The sequence below is a fragment of the Homarus americanus genome, unplaced genomic scaffold, assembly GCF_018991925.1.
Source record: "Homarus americanus isolate GMGI-L3 unplaced genomic scaffold, GMGI_Hamer_2.0 scaffold16754, whole genome shotgun sequence".
Taxonomy (NCBI): Eukaryota; Metazoa; Arthropoda; class Malacostraca; order Decapoda; family Nephropidae; genus Homarus; species Homarus americanus.
In genome coordinates, this window is record NW_024747040.1 from 102,501 (window position 1) to 112,389 (window position 9,889).

The 9,889-nt window shown below is 37.2% G+C and overlaps 1 protein-coding gene across 6 annotated transcripts in view; it reads left to right on the forward strand.

Annotated features, from left to right (window-relative positions):
* Positions 1–2,677, forward strand: part of LOC121879466 (NF-kappa-B inhibitor-interacting Ras-like protein 2) — a 35,027-nt gene extending 32,350 nt beyond the window's left edge. For all 6 annotated transcript variants that reach the window (XR_006091341.1, XR_006091342.1, XR_006091339.1 and 3 more), the window contains one exon: positions 2,618–2,677. The gene's annotated coding sequence lies outside the window, so the exon portion shown is untranslated. The remainder of the gene's footprint in view (positions 1–2,617) is intronic.
* Positions 2,678–9,889: the final 7,212 nt, after the last annotated feature.

Consider the following 9,889-nt stretch of genomic DNA (forward strand, 5'->3'; position numbering starts at 1 on the left):
TTCATATTTCTTTTATGATTTCCCTGCTTGGTTTGGATTGAAATCTATTTTGATCTCTAGGCCCCATGTTGATTCAAACAATGTCAACACGTTTTTAAAGTTAAACTGTTGTAAATAAAGAATATTTTCTTTTTAAAATAACACTGCATCAGCGCTATATATTGTCAATATGTAAAATAAATTTCAAAATGGCCAATAATTTTGCTTGGAAACACAGAGAAAAAGCGCTAGTTGAAGAGAGTCTCAAGCAAGATGTTACCTCCAATTTGTGAAAACAGAGTAGAGACTAACGCCTTTGTTTGCTGTGTTAAAAGGCTGGATGGCGCCGCATTAAACTAGTCACTTTTACCTTCAATTATGTTCAATAATTGTTAAAATGACTAAAAATTTAATATTAAACTTTAAGATTATTGAATAGTATAAACTTTGATATTTACTAAAATAGTTAGGTAGGAATTTAAGCCCTAGAACTAATGTATTACGGATCTTCAATACTAAAGCTGGTTGACTGCCATGCAAAGCCAAAACTTGTTGAGGTCGGCTTGTAAGAAACCTCGCTAACTCCAGGGATTGCTCGTTAACCAAAAGTTAAGAATCATATGGGAGGTAACTGCTAACCAAAATCTCAAGTTAACTCCAGGCTCATAACCTAGGACCACTGTATATATATATATATATATATATAAAGGTATATATATATATATATATATATATATATATATATATAAATATATATTGCGGTATATATATATTATATATATATATATATATATATAATATATATATATAGCAAATATATATATATATATATATATATATATATATGGTATATATATATATATATATATATATATATATATATATATATATATATATATATATATATATATATATATATAGTATAGGTATAGAGGTATAGTATATATATATATATATATATATATATATATATATATATATATATATATATATATATATATATATATATATATATATATATATATATATATATATATATATATATATATATATATATATATATATATATATATATATATATATATATATATATATATTGATAAAATCACACAGGAAACAGGGAAACAATGGAGCACCTTAGCTTTCGTCTTTATTCAAGACATCTTCAGAATGAAGACGAAAAGACAAAAGCTAAGGTGCTCCAATGTTTCCCTTTTTCCTGTGTGATTTATCAATATTTATCTTATTATCCACGTTTTCATTGTGGATCTACAGCTTAGAAGTGTATAAATCATCATGTGTCACAGAAAGGCTTCTGGTTGAAGTAAGTTTGATTAGAGAATTGAATTCTATAAACCTTAGTGATGGTCAGTACAAAACTGATAATATGTTACATAAATTTATTTGTCAGTGGCCCAAGGTTAAAAATGCTTTGAAAACATTCAAGTTAAATGTAGGATAGATGATTAGTGGGTCCCATATTTTTGACCTGACTTAACATGACTAGTTACGTTGCCCTTTCTTTTAAGCTCCTTTGTGTGTGTGGTGGTGTTGGTGTGTGGATCAGTGGATGTCATGTTTATGACCTGACCTCATGTTTAATAAGGTCACCCTGTGTACTTAAGCATCTTGGTCCTTGTAATTCAGTTGCCTCTGAAGATGTCTTGGATAAAGACGAAAGCTAAGGTGCTCTATTGTTTCCCTTTTTCTTGTGTGATTTTTATCAAGATTTATCTTATCCACGTTTTCATTGTGGATATATATATATATATATATATATATATATATATATATATTTATTTATATATAATAAATATAATAATAATAATAATAATAATAATAATAATAATAATAATAATGATAATAAACGGTTTATTAATAGTTGCAGCCGGTGGCTGAAAATATACAGACTTACATTTGATTTAGACATAATGATATAATATGCATTGAATATATTTACAGGGCTGTACAGTACATAAATCAGGAGTTGTTTATTATTTTAACAATAGATGGGATGGTGCTTTTCTTATATCTATCGGTGCGGGCTCTTATGGGCTGAATTTTGTTGTATTGACGGACTGCGCGAGGTGGGTGGGGGGCTGCCGGTGGCAGGAGGTGGCGGTGACGAGGGTGGTGCATTAGTTGGCTGCCAAGCCTTTCCAGTGCTTGGTGGTGGAGGTCACTGAGGGATGGCATTTCCAGGGTGGAGAGAGCGTTGGTGTAGCCGGAGTATTCTGCGCCGAGCATGATTCTGCAGGCCCTTTTCTGTGTGTGTGTGTGTGTGTGTGCATAAAGAACGTCAAGGTAATATTACCTTGACGTCTTTGCCTTGACTTTTTTAATGTGTACACATGCACACACACATACACACATACAATATCACACAGTAAATTCTATATGATTAATGATATATAACAACATGCAAACGTTAAACACAAGCTCAGGGTGATCTGTTTTTGTACATGTGCATACGGCACACAGGTGATAGTGACGCCCGCACCTTGCACACTACCTCCATCTGTTGATCCCAGGGCCAACTATATGCTGTGGCTTATGCTGTTTTCGCCTTGCTAATTTATAGACATATTTTTATCATAAACTGTTGAGTATATTAAATGTTTTTGTTTGTTTGTTACAGATGAGTAACGACTAAACCCTTGAGAAATTAACTGGATCATGGAAACACTGCTGTTACAGGTATGTCTTTATGTCTGTCTAACTATCTGTCTAACTGTCTATCTTTATGTATCTGTTTCTCTATATCTTTCTATCAGTCGTTCAATACCTGTATGTCAGTCAGTCTGTCTGTTTGGTATCTATATCAACTGTCAGACTGTCTTTGTCTATGCAAGTATCTGCCTTATCTATATCTATGCTATGAGTAAGAAAGATATTGACAGTGAGTGAGGAAGGTGGGTACACAAGAGGTACAGTGAGTGAGGAAGGTGGGTACACAAGAGGTACAGTGAGTGAGGAAGGTGGGTACACAAGAGGTACAGTGAGTGAGGAAGGTGGGTATACAAGAGGTACAGTGAGTGAGGAAGGTGGGTACACAAGAGGTACAGTGAGTGAGGAAGGTGGGTATACAAGAGGTACAGTGAGTGAGGAAGGTGGGTACACAAGAGGTACAGTGAGTGAGGAAGGTGGGTACACAAGAGGTACAGTGAGTGAAGAAGGTAAGTACACAAGAGGTACAGTGGAGTGGATGGCAGACTGCTGGATGTTGCTGACTGTAAGTGTTGTGTATGTGCAGGTAAATATGTGTCTACAGCAAGACTGAAGAAACTCAACACTGAAGATTATCCCTGGACTGTGTGGATGAGTTCGGCTGCCTGGGTGACGTGATCAGTGCTGGAGGGGGTGCTGAAGGCTTGCTGTGTTGTGAGTCATGGATGAGTTCTGCTGTCTGGGTGACATGATCAGTGCTGGAGAGGGTGCTGAAGGCTGCTGTGTTTTGAGTCATAGATGAGTTCTGCTGCCTGGGTGACATGATCAGTGCTGGAGAGGGTGCTGAAGGCTGCTGTGTTGTGAGTCATAGATGAGTTCTGCTGCCTGGGTGACATGATCAGTGCTGGATGGGGTGCTGTTCATTTTCAAAAGATAGAAATGGCTGGAGGAAGTTTAGGGAACTGTTGTCTTTATTGTCAGCACGAGGACTTTCCCATCACATGAAAGGAAGAATGTATACAACTGGTGTGAGAAGTATGGTGTTATATATCCGTGAAACATGGGCAGTTAAAAAGGTTGACACATGCAGTCTTGAGTGAGCTGAAACGAGAATGGTGAGGTGGATGTGTACCTTGACGCTGAAAGATAAGAATCACCGTTCAGAGCTAAGAGGACGGCTGGGTATTGAGAGTATCGGCCAAGATTTACGTATAAGTAGACTGAGATTGGGAGTGGGGAGAGAATGGATGAGACCAGCTGGGTTAAGTGGTGCATGACTCTAAATGTGGTAACGAGGAGAGCCAGTGGTAGGTGGCCAAGAATGACATGGGGAGAGATTGTAAGAAATGATCTTAGAACCTGACAAGACAGACTGCAAGAGATGGTGTGCAAAATGGCTGTATGATTTGGATGGTGATGATGATTTTGTTCTATCTTTCTGTCTAACTTTCAGGCTATCTATCTATACTACTGTACTGTATTTCTCACCATATTAAAGGCAACCACAGATATAGCATGAAAGGTTTATAGTCTCAAGAAAGTTCACCTAAACTAAGCTTTTATAAAAGGAACAAATATTTAAATGAGAAAAATTGCAATGTGTTCCATCACCTGTACAGTACAGTTGACCCTCACCAATGTGAGGAATGAATAAAAATAATGATAATAAATAAGAGGAAGGAAAAAATACTGCATGCCATTTGACAACTGTTTCACTAAAGATGTGGGAGACGGGTGTGCTCCCCCCTCGTGGGCTGACTCCTGCCGACGTAATAAAAGTTTATTGTGTGTTTTTTTACCTTTTGATAATAATTTTTTAACTAAATCTAAGAAAGCTTGTGTGTGCATGTAACTGCTAAAAGAGTGAATAAAACTACGTATATCTACCCAAAACTACGAGTCGACAAATAACAACAACATGGCTTGGCCTGGTGTATATGTATACAGTTATATATGATGTAGGGTGAATTATGGAGACATTTGTTAGGTTAAAAATATGTCTTATGTGGTGGGAAATATGGTATATCTCTCTACATCTTTCTGTCCATCTGTCTACAGTATATCTGTCTTATATGTACTGTAGACAGAACTACTGTACTAACCATGATAGACAGTTGACAATGCATGTGATTAATACCTGGAATACAAATATTTGCAGGAAAATGTCCAATATATTCAGCAACTAGACTACTTTAGAACCAAGAAAATATTGTTTATTGTTTTTTTACCAAAACACTGGTGATTGTCTCTCAGATATACCAGGAGGTTGTATATCTTTAGTGGTGCATTACTGGGTTCATTCCCCAGCCTGGGACAGATGTTACCCTCACTACCAAACATGGCAGGTTTTCTCCAGGTACAATACTACAGTTTCCTCCTATACTGTACAGTATTAGCAGACCAACTGCCCGAACGACTCATTACCGGTAGTTACGACGTCGCTACAAAGGTGAATCCTAATTTAATGTTGACTCGGCCATAGTGAGCTTCTATGCCACTGATGAATGAGTCTTGATCATACACAACTATAAGGCGGCCTTCTCTTGCCACTCCATCTTCCCTTTATTGTGTAAAAGCCAAGAATTATTATTGTGTGAAGATGTAGTGGATCTCTGAGGTGACAATGATAAATATTTTGGTGTTAAGTCGGTGGTGTGAGTCTGGTACTGTGCACGTCTGACCCACCTGTTACAAACTACTGCAGGGAGTGAAGACCTTCCTTAAAAGGTTTAACTTGGCAGTATTCAGAAGGTCACAACACAGACGTCCTCAACGGCACTTGATGGTTTATAACAAAGCCATTTTTTATTCCTTACTTTTGACCTTGATGATGTGGTTCAGCCATTATCAGATGCAGGTCAGGAATACTAAGGACTGTTCCTCTATAATGCTCACTGAGTAAATGAGGATAGTTGCTTCAAGGCTCCATGGGGCAGGTTGTTACCAGGTTTTATTTACAATTCACAATTATTACATGGAATTATACATTTTCCACAATATATACTGAACTGTATACCTGTGTTGTCTATATACATGGTGAACTGTATACCTGCATTGTCTATATTGTTTTAGCTGTGGTAAGATACCAAACTATCTCACTTGTTAACACTTGCCTGAATGAGTGTAGGTTAGTCGCTGGTACCTTTGATACAGCTGAGTGAGATATAGGGTCATCTCACGTCATGTCACCTTTGATACAGCTGAGTGAGATATAGGGTCATCTCACGTCATGTCACCTTTGATACAGCTGAGTGTAATATAGGGTCATCTCATGTCATGTCACCTTTGATGCAGCTGAGTGAAATATAGGGTCATCTCACCTTTGATACAGCTGAGTGAGATATCGGGTCATCTCATGTCATGTCACCTTTGATGCAGCCGAGTGAGATATAGGGTCATCTCACGTCATGTTACCTTTGATGCAGCTGAGTGAGATATAGGGTCATCTCACGTCATGTCACCTTTGATGCAGCTGAGTGAGATATAGGGTCATCTCACATCATGTCACCTTTGATGCAGCTGAGTGAGATATAGGGTCATCTCACGTCATGTCACCTTTGATACAGCTGAGTGAGATATAGGGTCATCTCACGTCATGTCACCTTTGATACAGCTGAGTGAGATATAGGGTCATCTCACGTCATGTCACCTTTGATACAGTCGTAGATAGTTTAAATCGTCACAGCTGTCCTGAGTTGTACTTGTAATTATCTTGGCTTGTAAGTTAAGCAAGACACACAGGTAATGTTCTCTTCACTCGTTGTTCCTTGGTTTAATGTAAACACACATGCTGATTTAATAGTTATATTGGGTAGTAATGTCTGTACAATTATTTGGTATTGACAGACTAATGAGCATTAGATATTTGCTTGTAATTAGCTGATATAATTAGAGAGAGGTACAGCCCGGAGAGCTGGTCTCACTTTAGGGCATCGTGTCGGGCTGTGAACTGGGCTGAACTCTCTTGAGTCTGGTGACTGGACAGTAACCACACTTCAACAGGTCATTAACTAAACAGCCTACCACACACTGAGGGTTGAGTCTGTAGTTTATGGGCTGTACCCTATGAGGTGTGACAACACATGTTTATGGGCTGTGCACCCTAGGAGGTGTGACAGAACACATGTTTATGGGCTGTGCACCCTAGAGGTGTGACAGAACACATGTTTATGGGCTGTACACCCTAGGAGGTGTGACAGAACACATGTTTATGGGCTGTACACCCTAGGAGGTGTGACAGAACACATGTTTATGGGCTGTACACCCTAGGAGGTGTGACAGAACACATGTTTATGGGCTGTGCACCCTAGGAGGTGTGACAGAACACATGTTTATGGGCTGTGCACCCTAGGAGGTGTGACAGAACACATGTTTATGGGCTGTGCACCCTAGGAGGTGTGACAGATCAAATGTTTATGTAGCTGTATGCTCAATAGTCTGGGTGATAGAATGTATATAATGAATATATGTCCTTAGCTCATATTTATATAATATTAATGTGAGAGGCTAATACAATATACTGAACTGTATACCTATACAGTATTGTCTATATACATGGTGAACTGTATACCTGTATTGGCTGTATACATGCTGAACTGTATACCTACATTGTCTATATGCAGGTTGAACCAATTGTAAACTTATGTGATAAGTTTACATAATATATATACATCTATCTATCTGAAGTGGTCTAGTGTATGTAAATATTTTGATCTTTTCCCTGATAATGTTGTTTCATCACAGGTGTTACTCTGTTGTAGTGTGAGCCAGTGTGAGGTGGAGGTCAATATTAAACTGAGGTGTTTAGCTGTGGCTCTGGAAGATTGACAATTTGTCTTATTTTAATTATAAACCAGAACACCTTTATTTCTCACTGTTTATCCAGGTATAATTTGGCTAAATTTATATTTTAAATTTACCTGGACTTGGAATTCCATCACAATATGATTTGAAATTAAAGAACAAAATTGTTTTTAAGGACTTTAGAATTAATGTGATTTAGTGAGACTGTTGAACCATTCAGGTACTTTACATATATTTACCATTTAGGTTAAACTAAACCATAAATACAATTTAATGTTCGTTAAGGAATTCTATCTCATTAGTTCGGCGTCATTTAATGTTGCCGTAAAATCTGTCGAGTGACTTAAGCGGCAATTATTGTGTTATAGTCATGCCAGTTAATGTTGTTTTAGGAGATACAATTTATTGTGTAGTGATCTCCGTTAAAACAAACTATTTTTATTGTCCAAATTTGTCGCGCTGGGTTATGAAGGTGTGCGTGGTGGGAAAGGCTTTGGAATAAGGAATACTGAAGGTGAAAGAACACTTGAGTTTGGGGATGGTATGTAACATGTGTTTAAGAATAGGGCAAGTAGGCTGACCGTGTAGGCCTAAGGCAGGTGGCACAGAAACCCAGATTGGCTACATTTTGGTCAGGAAATTAGAACAGGTTGCTTGTGTGTGTGTGTGTGTGTTACTTAAAGATGGAGGGAGAGGAAGAAGGTGGATGTTCCAAGAAGGAGAGTGTGGGAATTGTGAAGGAACTGAATGTAAAGGAAGCATTTTCTTGTGAGTTGAGAGGCTAGGAAGCAGCCAGTGAGGGGCAGTGTACCAAGACGCTGGGCCATAATAAAAAATCTTCCGTTGAGTGTGGTTGATGGCGGGAATGATGAAGTGGAAAGAGAGATAAAAAGAGAAAAGAAGATTGTGTGAGATGTGGAAGATGGTTGGCAACAGAGAGAAGTACAGTACCTGGAGGCTAAACTGAGATGGTTCAGGAGAGAAAGGAGGAAACTAACTGGGTCAAGAGATACACGAATGAATGTGGAGGGGAGGGGAGTTAGAGGTAGGCAAAGAATGACATGAGGATAGGTTGTAAAGAAATGTTAGTGCTACTATAGTACCTGAGTATGTTTGTTGGTTGGAATGATGAGGAACACTCTGAACAGAAAACAAATGAATACAGTAATTGAACACAAAAAATTTAGGAATTGTCGAGTAATATCAAAATATTCGGAACTCAGTTAATTCGTATTTTCAGTAATTCGAGTGACGCAGAGTCTCTTTTGTCAAATCAATGAGGGTGTAGTGCTGTTTGTGGTCCACCGAATTTATGAAAATACAAATTAACCGAGTTCCGAATATTTTGACATTATTCGACACTTTCTCAATCTTTTTGTTCAATTATTCGTTCGTTTTCTGTTCAGATTGTTCCTCATTATTCCAACCAACAAACATACTCAGTTACCATGCCTTGACTGCCACACAAAATAATCTTATTTATAATTACTGTGCAAACAAATATTTTTTAAGTGCACAAACAGTAATAATAAAGTAAATAATACAGTAATAAATAACTGTAAGACTTACTGCACATTGTGAGGTGAACTGATAATATGTGGATGATATTCAGAAAGTGTAATAGTATTGAGGATCAGGTCTGGGGTCCACTGCTCTCATCAAGAAGATTAATCCCCAACCTACCTAACTCAGGAGACTTTTCCTTTGTTCTATGTATTTCTCCCTTGTTTTGTTGTGTTAGTTGGCAGAAGAGGGACCTATAGTGTGTTTTATCCCAGCTGAGAAGAGATACGTAATTTGTGTATTATTGTGGGTAAAAATAAGTATATATTAAATGCGTCCTCCGAAAGCGTCAATTTGCCACCAGAGTTTAACAGTTAATTCTTGTATAATATTTCTGATAAACTTCCTACATGTTTATGTTTGATATAATTAATGTATGAATCTTTATATAATTTAGCTAAATGTCTTTCTCATCAGAAATGGTCATTATGAATAAACTCATTTAGAAATACATCATTACTTCAGGAGGAAATCGGACAGATTTGCAACAGCCAATCAGGTGTAACTCTTGAGGAGGGGGCGGGGCATCTCTTCTCATCTGATAAAAAATGCACTATAGTCAAATCAGCTCCAAAATTTCATCTTATATTTCTCCAATGAGGGTTTTTACTTCATTTACCAGTGTGGCCGTTACACTTATGGAATATCATCTACGATCTCACCTCTCATTATTTATTACTGTATTATTTACTTTATTATTGTAAGTACATTTTATAACTATTTATATTTGCACAATAATTATAAATATGATATTGTATATGACAGCCAAGGCAACTTTTTGAACCACTCAGTTATTTCATATTCATTCCAAATTCAAATCGTTCAATTAATTTTTTGAGAAACATACGAATTAAACCGAAGTATGAATTACAGCGAT